The sequence below is a fragment of the Bubalus bubalis genome, chromosome 1 (genome assembly GCF_019923935.1).
Source record: "Bubalus bubalis isolate 160015118507 breed Murrah chromosome 1, NDDB_SH_1, whole genome shotgun sequence".
In the NCBI taxonomy this organism is placed as follows: domain Eukaryota; kingdom Metazoa; phylum Chordata; class Mammalia; order Artiodactyla; family Bovidae; genus Bubalus; species Bubalus bubalis.
In genome coordinates, this window is record NC_059157.1 from 124480458 (window position 1) to 124499048 (window position 18591).

The following is an 18591-nucleotide window of genomic DNA, read 5'->3' on the forward strand; positions in this document are numbered from 1 at the left end:
ACAAATAGAACTTGATGTTTAAACAGAAACAGGTGAAATATCTGGGAAGGCAACAGAACTCTCAGCTCTTTGATTCCAAAACAGCCTCAGCAGACTGAAAAAAAAAAAAAAAAAAAAAAAAGATATATATATATATATAAATAATTAAAAATTATACTGCAGCTGAATACTAGGTATTGTTCCTTTCCAAAAGCATTAAAATATAAAGGTCAGTTAGCTTAAATGGTATTTTATTGCACACACTTTAAAAAGACCTTGAACAATTAAAGCAATGAAATATATTCCTTGCTATCATTTTAAACGTTCTCAGAAGCATAAAAGAAAGCACATACCACAAAAAATGTTAACCCCTTCTCTCCCTTTATTTCAAGGCCTCACAGAACTTATGAGCCTTTTCAGCAGTTTCCAGTGATTTCATGTAGTTTGGGTGAAATTCTTAGTTATCTAGTGGTTTCACTTAGGTGTCAGGGTCGCGACGGCCCATAATATGGCCCATGGAGAGGGGTTATTACCACGATACCACCAAAGACACAGGTTAAAGATCAAGACTACATCAGTGGGTCTCCCAGGAGCTCTAAAATAAGACCAAAGCTCACACACTATAATCCAGGTGAGCAACTTAGGGACAGGGCATCTTTTTCTTAATTCCTCCAGAGGTTTTAATACGGCAGATGGGCTTGCAAACCACTGGACTGGAAGAGCGCAAACTCCTCTGTAGCTATTAAGCTCTAGGTAAAGCTTCAACCATCTCCTTCCTGCCTTATAGGATCCTCAGACAGACCCTGACAGCATTCTATTATTTCTCTCCCTGGTTCAGTTACCATAAAAATAAAATGGTGAAAATGACAAGCCATTTCCCCCAGGCTAGAGGGGAAAAAGGTGATTGATTTTAAGGCGTTTTGCATATATGAGTATCAGTTTTTATCAATTTCCTTACATAATATGTAAAAGGGTTCCGATAACTTTTCAAAGATATTGCTCTCCCACCAAACAGTCTATAAACTGTGTACGCCTCTGAAAATATCCTCCACTGTTTTGTTTTTCTTCCTCCCCGCAACCTCAAGTCCCTGGAAACTAGTACCTCGGGCAGGGTACTTGATCACAGGATCATAGATCAAGGTCTTTCTAGAAGTTCCCTGGAAACCCCCCACTTTCACACAGAAAAGAGGTCATTACCCTATTTCACAGATAGGTCAAGTGAAGCTCAGAAAGATCAAGTGACTTGAGTTTAGTCACACTCAGGTCCCCACACTCCACACCGACATGCCTCTCTGATTTCTGAAGGTCAGAAAGTCAGGCCCTTACATATAGGATAACTATAGTTCCTATTCTAGCTCATCCAGGTGACAAGACAACCAGAGTCCCCTCTCCAGGCCTTGTCCACTAACCTCTAGCAAAGGAAGCTGAGACTCAAAACCTCTCATCTGAGGTCATAAAATGAAAGAAAAGCCTCAGATGTCAATAAATTGTTGTTTGCTGTAACTTGATGGATTAGTCAGGCTTTCCAGGTGGCGCTAGTAAGTAAAGAACCTGCTCATCAATGCAGGAGACCCAGGGACTAGGGTTTGATCCCTGGGTCGGGAAGATACCCTGCAGAAGGGCATGGGAACCCACTCCAGTATTCTTGCCTGGAGAATCCCATGGACCGAGGAGCCTAGTGGGCTGCAGTCCATGGGGTCACAAAGATTCAGACATGACTGAAGCAACTTTGCATGCATGCACGCAATGGATTAGTAACTTTGAGCAAGATATTCAGTGCAAGAGGTAAAGAAGACCCCATAGTTACATTTCAGAATATGAGCATAGGATATCAGAAAGGGCAGAGAATGTTAATCACAAACAAATTAGTGCAAGGAAATGCAGGGTGTTTGCTTCCGAGCCACCTATAAGTTACTGAGGCCAATGATTACATGCGTTTATGGGTCATCATTCCACTTAAAGGTCAGAAAAATGAATAGATGCCTAGAAATATCTGTTCCCCAAACTCTCAGGTACCATGAATTTTACATAACTGGGGGGAAAAAAAAGTCATGGAGATCTTCTGAATCTCATTTTAGAGATCAAGAAATTACAAGGGATAAAGAAACTTACTCAGATGACTAAATGTTTAAGAAGCAGATACAACACACAAGTTGTATCTCAGTCATTTCTCCTTTAGAAAATTCTCACATCGTGGCACAGTATTCTATGGTATTGGCCAATAAATGGAAAATTCTGAATATATATTTCTACAATTACAGTCAAGAAATGGAAATCTTTCTGTTTCCCTAACACACTATGATTTCATGGACAAAGGAGAACAGTAAGGGTAGCTCGATATATTTACCATGATTTGATTTTTTTTTTTTAATTAAGCAGGGCACAGGCAAAAGCAGAGTTGTTTTTGACCTATAAAAAAATGTGAGGGTTGCAGAAGGAAACAAGCTTTACTATTTGATTATCAAATTTATTTTGCCATCTTCGTTGTATGGGAGGCATTAGCACACAGGCTGCGTCCTAAGAGGAGGTGAAAGGCTTGGCAGCCCAAGATCTCATTCTCGTGGCCCACTTTTTTGTCAGCTCAAGAGTGACAGGAAACAAGAGTGCAAGGATCGTACCAAAAGGATACACTAATTAACTGTGCATTGCAAAGGCAGATAACAAGAAATTCAGAAACAAAGGGAGAGAAAGAAACCATTTCACAACATTTTGTCCACAAGTTTCTCGAAAAGCCTCTCCAGACCCTGCCTTCTGCAATCCCAGCCCATGTCCTCTGAGATTTAAACTGCCCCCAAAGCACAGTTTTTCTAGCAGCCTCCAACAGCAAAGGTGGGAGAGGATTGCCAATTTCTTGTGAATCCTGAAGATTTCCTTTATGAGTCATGGGAAACTGAAATAACTTGGGGGGCGGGGATGATTTTTTTGAAAGAAACACAGTTTTAAATCAGTTCCCACTAATTTGTTCTGCTGTGTGGTAAAAGTCTTGAACACAGGAAAAATTAAGTTTCTAGAGTTGATGCAAAAATGGGAGTTTTTGTTAGGTTCTGTCAATTGTCACCGTGGCATTTCTTATTAGGATTTTTCTTACTGTCATTTTTTTGTTAAATTAATTATAGTTTGATCAGTGTAGGAGCTATTTTGAATCCATGGGACTTTCCTCACCAGATTGTTTTGGCATTTTAAAGTCACTTACATTCAGGGCCTAAACAATATGGCAAGTATCTCTTTTTCTCTCTCCTTTATACTCAAATTCTAAACAAAGGAACCATCTGTTCTCTCTCTAAAAACATCAGCCCTTGTTTTCATTTTTCTGTTAATAATAATGCTTCAAACTTATAGCATGTCTTTTTCCAACTTGCTTATTAAAGCATTTTGTAGTTATTGCCTCACTTATCTTCAACATCACCCCCCATCCCCCCGATTAACTGGAGGGTAAAGGGAAACATTTGCCAATTTTTAGTTAGATAAGTGATTATTGGATGTTTGATGAGTTCTATACAAATGACCACAGGTGAATCTCAGAAGGAACACGGCCATCACCTAGCTCAGCTCTGACTCTTCCACGTGTAAAAGGGAGACCCAGAAAGGAGAAGTCGACTACTCAGTGATCTATTTGTGTACCTGGTCCCCTACCGCACCCCTGCCCCCCCAGCCCCGACTGTAAGCAGCCAAGGTGAGAACCGTGTCTTACACATTTTGTCTCAGGTATGTGATGTGTAAAAAGTGCTCATTTGAATATTTCTTGAATAAATGAAAATTTTGAGGGTAGTTCCGCAGGTGGTTGCGGCAGAGCCGGGGTCAGAGCTCAGCTCACCCATCCTCTTACTCAGTGTGCTGTTAAAAATACACACCAAATAGACCCAAATGCAAAACAAATCAGAGGCAATACCAAAGGGGGTGGGCGGGGTACATAAGATGCAGGCCTGTGTCTAGACTGAAGAAGCTGGTTGAACGAAATCAGTAAGCATCACAGAGTTTGGCCAAGGGCCGTGCTCAAACATAAGCCACGTTAAGGCTGTCTCCCAAACGCTCTGCATTCCTTCTGTGCTCCGAGCAGTTGGGGATGTGGATGTAGCGGAACTAGCCCTTAGACATGACCCAACTGGAAGAAATGATGTGTCTTAATGCCAAAGGACAGCATGTCTCTATAACACCCCTTAGCCCAATACGAGAGCATCCTCCACCCCAAGATTTCCCCGCATCACTCAGTGTAACCCGAGAGTGCTCAGCCTGGGAATCATGAAAGCCACCAGCCCAGAGTTTTCCAACGAGCAGAGAGGTCACTGAAATCAAAACCTTTTTTTCCATGTGCCTCACTGGAAATCTGCGACTCATTTGGCACATTTTTCTTCTTTTCAGAACACCCCATTTCCCACTCCTTGAAGCTAAAGGGAAAATAAATTGTTTCTAGAAAAGCAAGTTAACTGTGGGATTCTGTCATCCGAATACCTTCTACACTAGTAATTCTAACAAAGTCAGCAACTCCCCAAAGAGTCTTCAAAAATAGATTGTGTAGACGAGAAAGCTAGACGTCCAAGGAGAGAAGGAAAAATACCTTCTTTAAGTAAAAGAAAAAAGAAATTATATAGCTAAAGTATATTATATTATATTATATTATAACACGGTCTCACATTAAATGAATTCGTTTCAGACATGAACAGGAAACAAATCAGTGACAAAATGCAAACAAATCAGCATACAGGAGCCCTCAAACAATTAGGATTTGTTTGAAGGGGGAGGTGGGTGGGCACAGTGGTGCAGAGGGGAGAGAAAGACACAGGAATAAGGATGGAGTCTCTTCAACCTCCAACACGCTGTGTCTGACACGGACACAGAGGCTGCGGGCGGTGTCTGGGATGGTCCAGCACATGGTGGGAAGCATTTATATCAAGCCGTGCAGTATCAGCAGGGGAATAAGACAGCAAGTACTTCAGGGTAGACAGCTGCAGGAGAGGGCCCCTGCACAGAGCAGACACAGCAGGCTGAATGCATTCGTATACCAGCAGTCCTTCCCTCACCCACCACGCTCGGCTTCTGGACGCCTTCAGGGTCAAGGCTGTCCCCAGAACCATGTATCATTCCTGCAGCCACTACCCGTGGACTCGCTCTCAGCATGTTCCTGACAAATTTGCCCTTTTCATACATAGGGACCTTTCTGCTCTTAAGCTACCTCCAAAAATATCACCTTGGACTTCGCATACATCCCCGGTAATCCAGCATCTTAATGTTTAACATTCAAAAGTGAAAAGAATAAAGGATCCACCTAATGTTATTTAACTAGCCTTTATCTCCAAACCTAAATTTTTCAGGGGATCATTTGGAAGCTGGCCATTGGGGAGGTAATTTAAGCGTTCATCTGATGTCTGGTTAGGTGTCTGTCATGTCGGCAAGAACAGAGAAGACCTGAGCATGCAGCTCTCACAGACCTTGACAATCATCTCCTGCCAAAATCACGTCTGAGAAAAGAACCCCCAAGACGGCAGATGCTTCCTCTCACATGAGCAGCACTCCTGGCTAACCAATAAATACAATTTGATTGTGGTGACTGGTACTTTTTCAAATAAAAGTGTCTCTCAGAGGATATTGCTGGTTTGATACTCTAACTACTCAGTTCAAGTTAGATAACTGGGAGCAAGGCTCTCAGTCACGCTGGATATCAGTCTCTCTTTTCCTACAAAATAAAGCAGCCCAATTCAGTAAGTTCAGACTTCCCCTGTCTCACAAATCCTGTGCCTCGGTGCCTACTGCCAAGTGGTCTACCCTCTCCCTCTTAGTTTGTTCAGCTCCTCTCTCTCTCTCACATACATACAAGCTCACCCCAAGATCCCTCTTATCCAGTCCACAATCTTGCTATTTAGGCAAGCTACAAGCAGTTCCTCCACAATCTCCATCACTGTTTCTCTGCTTAAGATCTGACACCAAAAGGATTTTTTAGCTAGTTTATAAGAGACGCAAACATGAGGCACATGAACCCCATTTACACACAGACCTCACCTGGAGATGAGATCCTCAGGGGGGCTCCAGCAGTCTCTTCATCCCCCGGCCACAGAGGCAGCCACCTGCCGGGACTCCAGCTGTTCAAGTCCGATCTCTACCCCTTACTCTCTGACACCTTGAACAAGTCATTTCACCTCTCTGAGCCTCAGTTTCTCTAACTGTAAAGTGAGGCATTTGGGATAAAATGAATGCCAAAGTATCTATCAATTCTGACACCCTTCCCCAGAGCTCTGAAATCTCATTAGCCATCAAAGCAAACACCCTCTAAAGCCTTATCTCTGGTATTGGTGTTGACCTGGGGCTCCCAGGTAAATGGAGATGACTCTTTGCATGATCTTGCACAATAAGTAATAATAGCGCATCAATAGGAGCAAATACTTCTAATTTGTGTTTGTTTGTTTAGTTCCAAGCTAAAGAAGTTGCAGGCACCACCTGCCAATGGCCTTTGGAGTCTCCATGATGCTTTTTTTATTTTTTTTAACAATGGGTCAGAAGTTCAGAAACTAAAAAGGTGAAAGTGGAAACCACACAGAAATAATATGGAGCCTGAAAAATTGAAAAAATGATTTAGGATAAATAATACCACATCCCTCTTTAAAAAAAAAATTAAACAATAATGAGAGTAAGCAGGGGCACTATAAAGTAAAAATAAAATCGAACACAGAAAAGACTGATTTGCCTAGGATTCCTCTCAGCCATGTAATCAGCATGAATAGCAAAGACCGTATAATACTCATGTTTCTATTTGTTGCCCTCAACTGACATGGTTGGTCGTTTGTTTTGTTTTAAATAAAATGGGGAAGCAACAAATATATTAAATCCATCTGCAGAAAACCCATATTTGCATGTGGAAAACAAATAAGTGGGTGCCTGAATGGGTGATTAGGCATGCAATTGCCCATCTGCACCCGGGGCCCCAGCCTCCCTGCAGGTGCGCCTGACACAGGAGCAGAGACTCGGAAAGGCAGGTCCTCCACCATGGAGAGCGACAGATAGGAGGGAAACCGTGCCCCCCACAAATGGACTTGTTCTGAGCTGCACCCCCTACCCCCGCCCCATAGGGTCCTGGTTCTCCAGTCATTGTCCCTGTATCTTACAGCTGAAAACCAGAAATAAGTTTTGCCATCCTTTGCTTAGATTTCTGCGGATTCTTTAAACCACAAAGGCAATCTTTTTTTCTGAGCATCTTCGATATGTTCTTTATAAATATTTGTTGTTGCATCTATCTTTATGAGAATGGGTGACCCCCTCCCCTGTACTCTTCACCTGGGTCATTCTACTCCAGTCACACTGGCCTCACTTTTCAGTCTCAGGGCCTTGGCAACTGCTTTCTTTCAGCTTGAAACACTCTCCCCACTCTGGTCTCCAGCTTACTAACTCATAGCCTTCAGGCCTTGCTCCTGTGCATTCATATCAGTAAGACCTTCTTAGATCAATGAATTTAAATCTGTGTCATGGTCACCCTCTGTGCCCTTAACCTGCCTTATTTTCCTTCTGAAAACAGATCACAACCTAAATATTATCTATTTACTCACTGATGGTTGTCTGGTTCCATCAAACGGGTTTGTCTGATTTGGTTCACGGTTCTATTCCCTGCACCTGGAACAGTCTAGCACATAGTAGGTGCTAAACACCCAGTTGTTATGTTAATGAGTCATCACAGTAATCTGCAAACCACAACACGGGCACCGTGAGTGCTCTTATGGAAAAAGACAAGATCTATGCTCTTAGGAAGCTTCTACAACGTGGAGAAGGAAGACTGAAAATCTGTTTATATAGCAGAGCAAAGTGACATGAATGCTCCACTGAAGGTATAAACAAAGCACTCAGATAATACAGAAAAAGCAAGCTCTTGACACTGGAGCAGGGAGTGGGCGGGGAACAGACTGAAGGAGACCAACAGAGCTGAATTCTCTGGAAGTATCTTAAAAGGAAGCACAGAAATCATCCTGAAAAATACATTCAGCACAAACAAGTACTAAGACATCTTCAGTTAGCCTCCTTTCCTTCATCAATAATGCTAAGTGAAACAAAAGATTGCCCAAGATAAGTCAGCATTTCTGTGTGCCAAGACCATGGAGAAAAGAAGAATCACTTTCCTCCATAAAGCCTTCATTTTAAAATGGAAATTATTTAATTTGCACACAAATGCACACAAAACATCGCTTCAGAAAATTCCAGGACGACCTTAAAGGGTATCCAGTTTAACAACATCTTACTTCCCCGGAGAGAACCCATTGGTATCAGCCTCTATCTAAATACCCTCAGAGATAGGGAACCCCTAACCCCAGAAATGGCCCATGCCACTGCAGTCTGCTGTTAATACTAAAACACACTCCCTCACACTGTCTTTCTGTTACTTCCACCCAATGCTCCCAGAACTCCTTCTGGGGTCACAAAGAGAGAGTTTGTATTCCCTTCTGGGGCAGAGTCCCTCCTGCTCCCTCCTTCTCCACCCCTTTCTCTCTTCTCCACACCAACCATTTCCTGTTCTTTGTTTCATCCCTCAAAGGCTCTGATTTCCGGTGCCATCGACCATCTCAAACGTCACCCTTCCCTTCCCTCCATCTCTCACTGTTCCAGGATATTTTTTTTTTTTCTTTTTTTGGAGCTGACCTACTGCTCAAGCAATTTAGCATTCTTTGGAGAGCTGAGCATTTTGTCTGGGGTTGGGGAGAGGGGCACAGGGGATCCAAAAGAACATGGGTAAGTAACTCTGTGAGCCCTGACCCAGGAAGACCCTGGCAGAGTAACCTAACTTTCCTACCTTGACCTTGAAATGCTATCTTTGACACAAATTAGAAAGCTGAAGCATCTGACCTCACTCCACCCCAAGGACATTCAGAATCTGGGGCGTCTTGTACCTCTGGTAAACCATGGCCCCTCTAGTCTTGGTCCCAGCTTGCCAGCCTGCATTAGAATATGTAGTTTTTAGCCACCTCTACACCTGAGAACTGGATTGCTTGTGTGACCTTGGTGAGACTCTTAAAGTCAACAAATCAAAGCATCTCAGAAGGTAAAGGAAAAAGAGAGCTCTAAATCATCCAGTCCAAAAATTGTCCAGCAATCTCTTGTGCACCTTGCCATGCCCTTCCCCATCCTCAGTCATGGCAGACATTGCTAAATGATCGTGGTCAGATACAACTTCAGAACTCTTCTCCACATAGCACCTCAAATAGCCATTACAAATCCACCATGTGGCCACATAAAATCCAAGCTACTCATTCTTCAGATGAGGAAAACTGGAGCTCAAAGATGGGCTAGGACCTCCCTGTGTGTCAGGCTCAGGAAAAGAACCAGAACTACAAAGGTCCCATCCCCATATTCCTGAGTCCTCTGTCCTCCTCTAATTCTGATCCTCTATCAGTGCTCCTTGGAGTGGGGATGGGGAGCTTGCTGTTGTATTAATACAGATAAAGAAAGGGTTTCCTGATAGGAGGCAGAAGCTTCAGAGAAGGCTTGGAGGAAGAGGTGCATTTGAGCATACCTGTAGGAACCAGTAAGCTCTATTTGCCTTTAGCCAAAAAACCCTCAGGATTGGAAAAGCATTTCTTGTAGCAAGCACAGCATAAGCAAAGGAATGGGGAGGACTATGGTGGGATGAGAGGCAGCTATGGGCTTCTGAGAGAGTTGGAGCCAAAACAGAGGCCACGAAGAACAGTGGGGGAGGAGAACAAAGATGAAGACAAGACAAGACAAGAAGAGTCAACCAGAGTCTTTGTGGAGTTTTCAATGCTGATTTTTTTTTTATTTGACTTAAAGGTCTTAAGACTTACAAATAGAAAAACAGAGAAAGGATTAGAGGAAAAGTAAAAGAATCCATCTCCATTCTCAATGGGGAAAAAAAAAAAAGCCTTGCCCTAAACTGTATTACAGGAACACTTTCATTATGTAAAAGCCTATTTTGTTTTCATGTCATTCTTAGATTACATCATAGAGTGGCTGCAGCCGTCTCGTACCATATTATGAATAAATCACCAGCTTAATCATAGAATGAGCCAGGGCCCTAGATTTAAAAGGAAAATATTAGATCATTTTTAATAACTGATATAACTCAAGCCAGTCGCCATTGAAGCAGGGGGAGGTGATGTCATCCTAAAGAAGTCCAAAGAGGAACTAGAGAGGGTCAGCCCTGGGCAGGTCCCAGAGAAGCTTCCATTTACAAAGGAAGAGGTGGCTGATGGCAGCTGAGTGGGATGCGTTCTCCGGACTGAACGATCTTGTCATGAAAACCAACAATGACTTCTCAATAGACCATCCTCATGAAACACAATATACAAATAGCTTGTTCCCAAAACGACTATATTTCCAAAGACCAGAAAACATGAACATATTATGATGTCTGTATTTATGTCTTGGGAGCCAATGAGCAAAATTATAAATATTAAGGCTTTTAGTTATTCAGGAAAAGAGATGAAAGCTGGGGTGACATATGCAAATGCCACAGGTCTGATCCAAGCCAAGGGGACAGTATAAAGTAAGGACACTGAGACGATGGCCTGATAGAGAAAAGAACTAGAGTGGTTTCTAGCCGTCACAAACTATAAAGGAGATTGGAAATGAACATTTACTGTGCACCAGCTATGCACTAAATATCATACACAAGTGGCACTTTAAATACACATGCTGCTTTGTGAGCCCAGAAGAATCTAAAAGGTAGGTGCTACTAGCACCATTATTTTCAGATATGGAAAGTAGTTTGAAAATGATTAAATGATGTAAGTAAGATTATGCAACTAATACATGAGAGTCTCCTTACTCCAAATTCCACCTTACCTAATTGTCCCACTGTAAATGCTTTTGAACTGTGGTGTTGGAGAAGACTCTTGAGAGTCCCTTGGACTGCAAGGAGGTCCAACCAGTCCATCCTAAAGGAGATCAGTCCTGGGTGTTCATTGGAAGGACTGATGCTAAAGCCAAAACTCCAATACTTTGGACACCTCACGCGAAGAGTTGACTCATCGGAAAAGACCCTGATGCTGGGAGGGATTGGGGGCAGGAGGAGAAGGGGACAACAGAGAATGAGATGGCTGGATGGCATCACCAACTCGATGGACATGAGTTTGGGTGAACTCCGGGAGTTGGTGATGGACAGGGAGGCCTGGCGTGCTGCGATTCATGGGGTTGCAAAGAGTCAGACATGACTGAGTGACTGAACTGAACTGAAACTATTTCCTATTATGGACTTGCAATGAAAATTAAACAATTGATAAGAAACACTTTGAAAGTACCAAAAGTATTTAAAAAATATTGAAAGCCAAACGGGATCATGGACTGGGGAAAAGCACTGACACTCTGGCCAGTGACAGTCTCAACGACTACAGATGGCCTTCCATATTTTGGCTGCAGGGCTACTAATGAGCTTGACCAACATTTTAATCTCCCACTTCTATTAATTTTTTAGGAATGCTAAGGTGGGCTCTAAGGGAACCTGTCAACTTCTATGAAATTTACTGCCGAGCTTGATTTTATAAAAAGACTATTTTGGTGAGGAGAGGAGACAGATAATCTGGAAAAGGGTTTTCTGCCAGACAGAAAGTATTGGCTGAGGTTTTCTGTCTGATCCTGTCAGTCTCACAGCAATGCTGTGTATCGGTTCACTGTTCTTAATAGAAATGTTATTCATAACTGCAGAGACACACTGTCTCACCCAAGTAATACTGATTTATGCAACTTTTCAGGACATGGCGTGACTCAACAGGAGACGCAGACCCTGAAATTTACCTAAAGGGACAACAAGCCTCCAAATTTTGACCTATTTTCCCCAATTTCTTTCTGAAACAGGACAGAGGGTGCAAAAAGCAGAGAAAGCACACCTAAACGTTGTATGGACTGATTTGGAGCAGAGACTGTGTGGAGAGGTGGAGGGGACGTACTGGGCCAGAGTCAGAGGTGACCTAGATGTCCCTCCCATGGCTACCCCTGGCTCTGTGGCCTTGGAAGAGACGTCTCTGGGTCTTGGCATCTCATCTGCACAGCAAAGAGCTCAATCAAGAACTTGCAAACATTTCCACCAAAGTAGCACCAACTGCTAAAGAGGGCAAAGATGCAGAGGTATAGGAGCAGGGCATTAATTAAAAACTCGTGTTCTTCCTCTGAAAAGTCATGCCAGTTTTGCATTCTGTGCAATTATATATCGATGCTTAGATTCAGATTTTAAATGGAGTTCTCCTTCAAAACAACCTTCAAATAAAGTTGATCTACAGAGGTGCACTGAGTATATGTACCTTAGCACATGCCATGTAAGCTTGGGTGTCTGTCACAGGCAGCCCCCTAGGAGACCCCCTGTAACTGCACCTCCTGCCCTTCAGACCCCTTTGCAGTCCCTCCTCTTGTGGATGTAGTGACTTGCTTCTAGTAAGGAGAACGAAGCAGAGAAAATAGTGCGTCACTTCCAGGACTGGGTAACAAAAAGGCTGTGACAGATCGGAAGGATTCTGTCTTGCTCACCTGCTTTAAGGGAAGCCAGCTGCCATGTTGGGAACTGTCTATGGGAAGAGAAAGGAACTGAGGCTCCCAAGCCAACAACCCACAGGGAACTGGATCCTGCCAATGATGTGACTGAGTGTGGTGCTGGGTCCTCCCAGGCAGAGCCTTCAGATGAGACTGCAACCTCAGGGCAGACCTGGAGGCACCCATCTAAGCTGTTCCCAGATTCCTAACTCACAGAAACTGTGAGATAATCAATGTTTCTTGATTTAAAGTGCTAAATTTGGGGTAATTTGTTAAGTAGCAATAGATAAGGAAGATAGCACCCCAATCTGAGAGGTCCAATTGTGGATTATTTTAAAACCTCTTACCAATGCCACCGTTTTTCTTGAGGCTAGGCAACAGAGCAAAAGAGATCTGCTATCAGGAACTCTTGAAAGGCACCCCTGTCCCCTGGAATGTAGAGATGCTTGCTAGCTTGGGAACATATACTCGGCATGCTTTGATCACCCCAAGATGACCATGGAAATAATATCAGTGCAGCTCAAAATCAACATGATGCATTTGACAGCAGTAGACTGGTGAAAAATGAACCAGAGACTGAAGCACATGTGGAAGGTGACAGACTGCTTACCTACCCAGCCATTCTCTTCTATCAGCCACACTACCCTCAGGCCCTATCCAGACCTAGTGATCCAGATGACAGCTCCATGGTTCACTGAGAAGTTCTGAAGACAGATCTCCTCTTTCTGGAAACCTTCCCCAATGCTCCCAGTTCTTTCCATTCCCCCATCCTTTCATCTAAGCCCCTTGAAAGCTGAGTCTTTAACTTAGGTACCTTGATTTCCCAAGCACCTAACATGAGACTGGAAACATATCTGGTGATCAATAAACATGTGTTGTAAATCTTTCTAATGTGTATTTTACTTTTATGTCTTTCTCTCCAACTAGATTATGAGCTTCTCAAGGTTAGGACTACGACTAATTTACTGTGATGTCCTAAATACCCTGAGTTTCACTGATTTCCACACAAGCACTGGGATCAGGGTACAGAGCAAACACATACTCTATGAACCAGGAGTAAATATTTGGCAGCAGTCTACCCAGGCAGGACTCATGGGGCCTCCATCCATTGGCCATCAGACCCTTCTACAACACAGTAGCCCACTGAGAGAACATGAGAACCCCTGACATACTAGGGCTCTATCCAAGATAGAGTAAAAGTGTATCCACTGTGCTGAGGTCAGGAAATAGAAGAATGAGGAATTAGGAGGAAGGAAGCAAGACAGAGAGAGAGAAAACTTCCACCTTCTTTCACAGATAGCAAATACCTCTGACAACACATTCCTGGGTTACAGAACCACAGAACCTCAGGAGGTTGGACAAGTCCCTGCTCAGACTCAACAAATCCTTTTGTAACTTTTGAAGCAGTAACATGAAAGTTGGCTACGCAGATGTTCACATATGCCGGAAACCACTTCACCAGCCGACTGGAGGGAGCCAAGACCTTCGCCTCTGACGGAAGTGACCAATCCTTTGCTTCCGGCAGAGACTAATACCTGATTCTCCTGAGGACCAAAGAGGAAATATTAAAACTGAGAGCCCTTAGCTACCATCATCAACTCTATGCTAGTATCAACAGAGGGAAATAATTTCCTTCCTGACTCCCACTGGGTAAGCCATGCCTAGAGCAGAAGGTGTGATTATCTAATCAAACAAAGCAAGTCCCAAATGGGCAGACTGTAGCTTCTAGGGGATGTCTCAAAGCACTGAGTCTTCCTCAGTCTTCAAATCTACCTCCTTGCATCTCCCACTGCCTAAAGCAAAAACAAATACAAAAAGTAATCATGATACACAACTTCATCTCAAGCTCAACCATCATCAGTGAGCCAGGTCCCAGATCTAGCTGCTTTCCAAGACTGGGGACAAATTACTGCCCGTCCAGTCCTGGAGATGCTGGGGGTGCAGAGCTGGCAGGAAGGACACACATTGAGCATATATATGATGCACCAGGAAGAGTACAGGGGCCTGCACATTACATTGTGTTACGTTTCTGTACATTTAAGATCAGTATTTTTCTTCATAGTCACTATCTTATCTTTCTTTATATTCTTTGTATTTAAACAAAAGAAGAAAGCAACTGTAATGACCCATCATGTAAGGCTCACACTTTACAGTTTCCCAAACAGGTTGGCATCTATCAACAAATATGCTCTAAACAAACATGAGAGGTGAGCAGGAAATGATTATTATTTCTAATTCTCCATTCAGGGAAATGAAGGCGGAGGGATATTGTTTTCTAGGGTTGCACATCTAATAACTGACAGGCCTTCTGCTCTCCCACCCCACCATACTCACTGTATTCACAGACTTCTTAGGCCATGCTGGTCCCAAAAGCCTATTTCTGTCCAGTCGTTTGTTTCATTCTCATAAAACCATGCAGTTCAGCCTCATCTGTGCTAGAATTCCTAAAGCTTTCCAACAGAGAACTGGCCAGTGCCTGAACACCCTCAGGAAAGGGAACAGTCACTACCTTTAGATTTAGTCTTTGTATCCATGAAAATGCACCGTGCACCTACCAGATGCCAGAGGTCCCACTAGCCTCGGGCTACACACATGGGCAGGAGATACTGTCCCTCTTCTGACCACGTTTTATATTCTTAAAGGCCACTGTATGTGTGCTCTGCATCCTGCGTTTTCTGGATCCATTCCAGTAAGAGTGGGACATCATTTCCGGTCCTCTCAGCACCATGGTGTGAAGAGGCCAGTTGGCCAGTGTCCCTTTCAGAGGAGGAGGCAAGGACTAAAGTCCACCAGCCTAGGAGAGTTCTGACAGGAGGGTAAAATAAGGTCCGTGGTCACCTGCAAACGTTAGTCCTCTATCTGCATCCTAACAGCACCCAGATATTCTCTTGAGGGACCGCCTCTTCTCCAGCATTTAGCGGCCATGAGTTTCCGGGTGACAGCGGGCAGCCAGTTCCCAACCGTGAGGGGAGACAGCCTGTGGATGAAGCTCACACACACACAAGACGGCAGAGCAGGGAGCGTGTCAGAGAGGCAGAGCCCGGGCCTGCCACACTGAGCTTGAGGCCACCCGCCCTAGGGACTTGCTGGCTTCCGCCCGTCAGCCACCCACACTGCCCTCTCTGCACCACCGTCTGAGGCTGCATCAGTGTTCTGGAGGACAAAAACCACTGTTGGCTCATAATTAGCTTATGGACAACAGACCCTGCTGAGCTTCATCCAACTCGCTCCTGGTAACGCACTCTTTCCCATTCTGCCATGACACACTAGAACTTTTGTTTGAACCCAAGTACAAGGCTTCATATTCATCACAACTGAATTTGAAGCACTGGAAAAACTCAGGCGCTGGAGCAGAGAACCAAGATTTACATCTGATGCTCAGAGTGTCTGCTTGGGGAGAAACATTCCAGACCATGTTTGAAATATTACAGACTGAAATGAACATTGAAGAGTCCAAGCAGCGGTTTCCAGCCTTTCATCTTATGTAGATCCACAGGCGCAAAGAAAGCCAGTCGGGTGTTCTTTTAAGACACATTGATTAAGAAAAGAAAGAGTGACAAAACCTAAGTATAAACTCAGCCTCACTTTTAAATGGAGTTAGGTTTTACTGATCACAACAGAATCCTCTCCCTTTTGAAAAACTAAGCCATAAACATGGCAAGACACACTATTTATTCAGTAAAAAAGCCAGAGGTGAGGTGTTTAGGGACTGGCCCTGGGAATGAGAGTACAGATTTAGAATTCTAGATAGAAGTCTTGCCCACAATCCCTCAGCTGTTTTTCTCAGATTTTTCTATAGCTCAGGATATCCCACATCATCGATTCTTTTCTAGAATATGTTCTACCTGCTATAAACACAGAGGAATTCCAAAGCACAAGGGAAAGTTTACCTTACCTGCTCACCATTCCCGTTTAATCTGGGGATTAAAACTCAGATCCCCGTGAAGATGCTGCAGGCCCTTTAGGACAGGTACACACCCTTGTCTAAGGAAATTTAGCCTTTCCCACCACAAAGGGTTGATGTGAAAATACAAGATCACAGAAGAAGCACCCTGCACAGGGGTGAGCAACAGCCACTTAAAACTACTACTTCCTTTCCTCACAAACACCCATAACACCGTTCACTGACTCTTTCTCGTGGTTCAATTTCAAGAATGCTCCCCTCCACAAAAAAGGAGAAAGAAGGAAGCAGTGCACTTATTGGCAACCCCAAATCATAATTACTCCAGATTTTCTTCCAATTTCTCTTCCTGCCACCTTCCAAAGGCTGAGTCCTGCCTTAGCTTTGCTGTCCATTTTATTAGCATTATTATATCTTGCCATTCATTGTCCATCATCAATAAAATCAACTCAAGAAAAAAAAAAGGAAGAATATTTTTGTTCTTCTTAGTTCTTCCATCCTAGTTACCAGTGCCCATGATTTAAATGGAAACTGATTTTTAAATTTCATTAAAATATACATATTGATTATAAAAGGAAAAAGTTCTCTTTTTTTGCACAGAACTCACCAGCTGAGGAAAAATATCTTCTTTCCGACAAATGCCCTGTAGAACAACGGCAAAAGCACTGAACTGCAATCAGGTGACTGGATTCCGTCCTCCGTTCTGTTTCTGCAATGATCTTACCTGTAGAAATGGGACAAGGAGGTTAATTATGAATCTCTAGGATCTTACTAGCTATAGAACTTCCCCAAGCTTATGAGCTTGCTGGGTAAACCATACTGGAAATGACACCAGGCTTGAAACCCACAAATGTAGTGGCTGATCTCTGTATCTCCTAAGCCACCAGACAGCTCCTGGCACTTCTGTTTCACTAATATGTCTCAGAATGATGCAGAAAGAGAATGCTGGTATCCCAATGTTCATACCTCAGCTTTGGGGGGAAGTGGGGGAATAGCTTTATCATAGTATCAAAAGTGAAAGAGATAGATCAATTAGATACATTTTAGGCAAGAAAAAATTAACAGCAAAATCTGAACTACAGTAAATAAAAAGAGGAAAAAAATATGAGTTTGGAGACAAATTTCTAACTATGGGATCCAGTAGCTGCTGTGAACCATAGTTTCATTGCCTAAAAAATGACAGTCAATGGGCAGTAGAGGGCTGGACAATCTTGATGCTTCCTGGTAAGTCCTCGTTACTTTATTTCATTAAGAACTAGTACTACTTTGTCAAGAATCCTGCAGTATATATTCCAACAGACAGGTGTTCTAGGGGAGCAGATTGTCATAAAATGTAGATTCAGGGGAAATCCACATACCAGGAAAATGACTACTCCCATTTTCACTGTTGTCATTTTAAACAATTATTGACCCAATCACACAATCATTTTGTGAATATGATCTCATTCAATCTTCAAATACCTATACAAGCTCAAAGTTGAGAGGGACCTTAAAAATGACCCACTTCAACCCTTCCAACTAACAGGAGGAGAAACTGGGGACCAGAGCGGGGAGGTGGCCACCCAAAAGCACAGTGAGAGGTAGGCAGCCCAAGGCTCCACTTCGGGTCCTGCTCCCCTGGACTGAGTTATGGCCACTTTAACAGAAGAAATGACTGACATTCACTGGCCAGAGAGACCTGCCCTTGGCCACACAATCAGCTTTGAAGGATAACCAGGACTTACACACCCAGACCTCAGAACACTTGTTTAAAGCTCTTGCATACAGCCCGATAGCAAAAAAAAAAAAAAAAAAAAAACTAAGTTGAGAAAACGGAGTTATCATCAAGGTAAGTGCAGCAAAGCAATGCATTTCCTGAGAACTAGTGGTCTTCATGGGCACTCAAATTGTCAAAGCCACTGAGGGATGGAGAACCAGGAGGCCAATACTGGCCCTGCGGACAGTGCAATCTCAGAAAAACAAAAAGATCCCAACTCCAAGCCCCAGGAAACCTAAGCTTCTCCTTGCAGAGGGAGACATCAATCAGAACAGTTTCTACAACAGCAGCAAAGGGCAGCTGACTTCCCCAGATTTTCAAACTTTGCGGAAAGGTAAATCTCTCCACCATGGCCCTGGGGCAATGTCTCAGGCACTGGCTACCTTCTCTCCAAGCACAAATGAATGTGGTCCCCCTTTTCCATAGTCAACCTCTCTTTCAATAATTTTTTTCTCCCTTTCCATAAAGAGAACAAGCAGTTTCGCAAAGGAACCGCTGTGAAATG

At 43.3% G+C, this 18591-nt stretch overlaps 1 protein-coding gene across 11 annotated transcripts in view; it reads right to left on the bottom strand.

Moving 5' to 3' along the window:
* The window catches only part of LOC102391153 (LIM domain containing preferred translocation partner in lipoma), a 756640-nt gene that overhangs the window by 669768 nt on the left and 68281 nt on the right, over positions 1-18591 (bottom strand). For 10 of the 11 annotated variants that reach the window (XM_044937795.2, XM_006068958.4, XM_006068964.4 and 7 more), the window contains one exon: positions 16938-17054. The exons of the other annotated variant lie outside the window; for it this stretch is intronic. The gene's annotated coding sequence lies outside the window, so the exon portion shown is untranslated. The remainder of the gene's footprint in view (positions 1-16937; positions 17055-18591) is intronic. 11 annotated transcript variants of the gene reach the window in all.